General features: G+C 45.4%; 1 protein-coding gene across 1 annotated transcript in view; it reads right to left on the bottom strand.

Annotated features, from left to right (window-relative positions):
• The window catches only part of LOC147009478 (uncharacterized), a 39,422-nt gene extending 36,886 nt beyond the window's left edge, over positions 1 to 2,536 (bottom strand). The window contains 1 exon segment of the mRNA XM_085861813.1: positions 2,384 to 2,536. The gene's annotated coding sequence lies outside the window, so the exon portion shown is untranslated.
• Positions 2,537 to 5,000: the final 2,464 nt, after the last annotated feature.

The raw sequence follows: 5,000 nt of genomic DNA, 5'->3' as shown, positions 1-5,000 counted from the left end.
GTAGCAGGGCACAAATCGAGTCCCATTACAGCCATCCTAGTTTGGAGGTGATGTGTCAGCATAATGCTTGAGCATGACGTCAGTGTCGTATCACATCCAGGGTCAGTGTGCTCCTTCATTTAATCTACAGTATCGTGTTGCGGTTATGGAAAAAGAACCCCGGGTGACACACTCAACTCATAAGGAACCCTCAGTTAGATATTTCATTTGGAAGTATGTTTAGTCAAGGTAAACTCCCCCCCTCCCCCTTTGTAACAGGGACAGGGAAAATGTGTTGTATGTGTTTAGCAGTTTCGATCCCCTTTGTAATTTTTCACTTGAAATCTCCCGATGAATCCCCCTATCCATTTATCCATTGATCACTCACCCTTTTACATAAAACCTCTCTTGCCTCGTACCTCCCTAAAGTCCCCAGAACCTCCCGAACCCTGTACTTTCTTTTTTTTAAACCCCTTTATTCAATCCATTTCAATCCCTCCCATCCTCAATTCATTTGAATCACCTTTTCCTTCCTTCTTCCCCCTTGCACCTTCACACAGCACAAAGCATACACACAAGGCAACATGTCTCACAGCACACACATTATGCCACAAAACACACATTCAGAGCCATGTTAGTGCTGTCATCGTTGAAAGCTATGGCGAGTACTGTGGCATCGCGAAGGTGCGACGTCACACTGCGGCAACAGAGGGACAATGGGAAGCAACACGAGAGGGTAACTACCACCTTTTGCCCCTCTGAAGCCATGCCTTGCCAAAGGCCAGCATAAGCCGGTGCTCAACAAGGTTTGGGGCTAACACACCAAGGTCCAGTAAGAGCCCAAAACTTCCTGCTTTTCTTCATTCACCTGTCATGAACTTTTCATCGGTGCCAATTTGTTAGCACTTTCTCATCATGAACTTTGTTCCATTTATTTGTCCAACCAATGGCAGTAATGCAGGCATGTTTTTTTATTATTATTAATATTTTATTGGGTTTACAACCAATCATTTTGTCCGACATTACTACTAAGTTCTTGGACCTCCCTCTAGTAGAGACGAGGGTTGAGGAAGGCTTGAACAGAAGTGTGACGATGCTTTTCCCACCTGGCAGCTCGCAATTTACACCGTAGTGAAAATTACTTACGGACTGGAGTTTCACTGGAGTTAAACAAAAGTTCATCGCAGGTCACTGGAGATAAACTGCACTTTCAGCTCCATCTTCAGCACCGCATTTCCTCTCGACTCATGAAGCTTTGTACCACGTGTCTGTTCATGGCCCTTTCCTGCAACAGCACTTTGCTCCCTCCACCCGGGGCTTCGTACCACGTGCCGCGTTGTGGTTTGCCGTCTTCAGTGGGTTTTCACTCCCTTCAACCGCGGGACTTCTATCAACGCAGCACTTTTGGGGAGCACCTTATTCCTGCAGGCAATGGTCATTTATGACACCTCAATCATCAAGTGAATTATATTATTTTGTGAATATGATGCCATATTGGCCACCACGTAAGACGTCATTTCTTGATTCTTTTCTTCGTTTAACTTGTGACGATATTCACCTGCATCAAGTTTCACAGCTTATGGGCAGTGTGACCACTCCTTGGCTTTTTTCACAAGATCTTGGCTATTCGTTGTTCACCTTGGCGTCTTGGTTTTCTATAGGTTTTCTTGACGTGTAGGTTTTCTATTATCGCTTTTCCGAAACCTTGTAAATTCTTGGCTTTTTTCATTGGCTCACCTAGGCATTTATGAAAATGAGGAGTGATCACACTACACAACTTATGGGGCGCCACTCAGACCGGCCAAAGTCATCAATGTTTCGCGGTGAGTAGAAATCGATAACTCGATTTTCTGCACATCTTTTGTTGAGAACCTCTCACACAGTTCACAATCACCTTAATATTTATTATTATTACTTCTCTATTATCTGGATTCTGGTATGAGTTCTGATTACAACGAACATTACCCATTGATATCTCACGAATCTGCTCCACGACCTCCCTCAACCTCCCAGAGGTAAACTCACCTGGGCCTGGAGCTGAGTACCCCGTAAATTTCCCAAGCTGTAAACTTACTTCTTCACCCCTTTTTTTCCTTCAGTTTACATATTTCCCCCCCTACCTTTACCCCATCTCATCTCCCCTGGTTTTCCTCAGATTACCTGTTTTACATTTACTCCCCTTCAAACCCCGAGTTCAGATTCTGCATGAAGGGGTTTAATTTATGACGTCATCACAAAACACCGTCCTTCAGCGTCTCTCATTTCTCACACTCGGAACCTTCTTCGTTCGTTCCAAATAGTATATAATAAAAAATGTATCTAACAAACATGTTAAAATCTGTACCACGAGCTTAAATCCTCCTGACAGAAATGTTTTAAAAACAGAAATCTGTGCAACACTTACCCCGACTCAATGTTTCTTTCGCTTTGCGTATCCCAGGGACACGGAACAAGGCTTAAACCACTGAGGAATCTTCTTCTTCTCTTTAACATCACACATTATATCTCTCGATCTTTTTTCTCACCACCATTAACGTGAATTACCGGAGCATTGCTTCCAGTTAAGAATCCTTATAAAATCATTCCATACAAAAATATCCAATGCTGAAAAAAAACGGGGGAAAAGAAGGTTCGACATGCCGAGCTATAATATGCACCCCCATTGGTCGGTCGTTTGAGAGTTCAACACATTTTGAACTGAATGCAGTTTACGACCGGAAGGATTATGGCCATACGCGTTGTACGCACCAATGTGTCGCCACCGCACAAGCCGCCATGTTGCTCGGCCCGGTGCACGATTGACCCCGCCCCCCCCCCCCCCGTTGCGTTATGTTTAATGTGACAAAGTGTCTGTGATAGATCGGGACCATGCGAGGTGAATTGATAACCACGGGTAGAGCACGCACACAAATGACCGCGAGCCAGATTCAGTTGTTTGCCAGAGGAGGTGTATTGAACAGTGCACTGGAAGAGGAAGTACCAGAAGTCATGAGCACAATAAACTGATGAAAAGCACAGAATTATATGAGTGAATCATATGTGAGTTGTGGTCATACTGAATTAATTATATTGGTAATAGCAACGATCCATAAATAATTCAATGGTTGACATCCCCCTTCTGAAAAGAAGCATGATGACAATTACAAAAAAAAAAAGAGGACAGCAATCTGCCAACCACATACAACATGTCATGTCATCACGGGGTGGTGGCTTAACCAGACGGCCAGAGCGTGTGAGCTGACCAGTGGGAATGTCATTGCTTGGAGAGTCAGCCATGATGTCCGGTGGTGGGAGGTCATGGCTGAGTGGCGGATCTGGAGTGATGAGCTGCACACATTTAGGCGACGTCGGTGGAGGTGTTTGAGCACTTTGATGGTTGTCGTCAGGCGATGGCTTCAGATGGCAGTTCTGGCGTAGCCTGGTTCCTGACTCAGTGGTTATATTATATGAATGGGGTTCTGGGCATACACCCCTCACGGTTGCTGGTAACCATTGTCTAGTGTTGCTGACCCGGGTTGAGGTTGCATAGTTGCGGTCCGGCATGTTGGTCAAAGTACGTCTTTTGCTGATACTGGCATTGCTGAAGTCGAAACGCATTGTTGTCCTTCCCTGCAGCAGTGTTTGGGATGTTTGTCTTGAGAGAGCGTTGATTTAGTAGTTCAGAAGGTGATGGAAGGGAGTGGTCGATCGGCGTGGAGGGAGTGGTCGAAACAGGCATTCGTACTGGCGTACAGAAATAAATATCTTGTCGCTGGTCACAAACAAAAAAAACCTAAAATCACAAACTGGTCCAACACGTGAAACATGTCTCAATCCTGACAAATCTCACACACACTTTCACTAAGTCTCTGCGAAGGGACTGTTTAATACCCACCCCCTCCCCCATCTACTTTCTCAACAATCCTCTGGAAGAAGTCCTTTCATCCAAGCTTCAGGGTCTCACTATCTGCCATGATCTTTCCCGGGAAAGCCACATTTCTAACCTGGCCTCCAAAGCCAGTCGCTGACTGGGAATCCTCCATCGTGCAAAGTCCTTCCTCGGCCCACCTGAGCTCCTGACCATATACAAAGCTTCCGTCCACAGCCTGATGGAGTACTGCTCTACCTTCTGGGCTGGTGCTCCTGACTCTTACCTTTCTCGGCTCCACGCTGTGGAAACCAAGACATTTAGGGTCATTGGTATCTCCGTGATGAGGCTGTCTTTGGGTCTCTCCCTCTTTCACCGCAGGCAGGTCGGTGGTCTTTCTGTCTTCTACCGTCTCCTCTCCGGCCTCGACCCCCCCTGCACTGTCTGAGATATGTCCGCCCCATATTTCTTCAGGGCGCTCAAGGTCCGCCAGCATCCCCCTTCTCGTAAAACTATCAAAATCAAAAATCACTGCCCACCTTCACTTTTTCATTCCTCTTTTTTCCCACCTTTGGAACAAACTCTCACACTCTCTTCAATCCCATTCTTTCCTCCAGATCTTCAAAACAGCTGTTCACCACTATCTCTTCCCTTCCCCCATCCAAAACCACGATCTCTTCTACCCCCGCTAATCCAACCCAAACCCACCTCCTTCAAATCCCCTACTTTCCTTCCAGAAAGTTCCTGTCGTGTAAGGACCTGAAAGTCCCTGTAGTGTCCATCTTGTTTACCCTGTGTACCCCACCCCATCCCTCTCCCTTCCACAGATCTCCTCATGTCTCTGTTCCACACTGTTTTTTTTTTTCCTTCCCTCTCCCATCCCTCTTGTCTCCTGCTCCCCATGTGCGTTTCTGTGTGCTCACTCTCATTCGAGCCTCGCCAGCATCTACAAAAAAAGTAAAAAGACCAAATATGCAAATTCTCTTAAATCTGAAGTCAATTGAATGAAAATTGAGGATTTTAGAAAACTGGCCTATGTTGACCTCAAAATTATTTGGTGGTTGAATTCAGTGATGTGATATGCAACTCCTCTTCAAATTTTAAATCAATTAGATGAAAATTGAGGATTTTAGAAATTTGACAAAGTTGTTATCCTTTGGCTATTGCTCACCTC

The sequence above is a fragment of the Eptatretus burgeri genome, chromosome 17 (genome assembly GCF_056783735.1).
Source record: "Eptatretus burgeri isolate ZD-2024b chromosome 17, Ebu_testis_v1, whole genome shotgun sequence".
Lineage (NCBI taxonomy): Eukaryota > Metazoa > Chordata > Myxini > Myxiniformes > Myxinidae > Eptatretus > Eptatretus burgeri.
The sequence above is the reverse complement of the archived record's forward strand: the minus strand, read 5'-3'. Positions and strand labels throughout refer to the sequence as shown.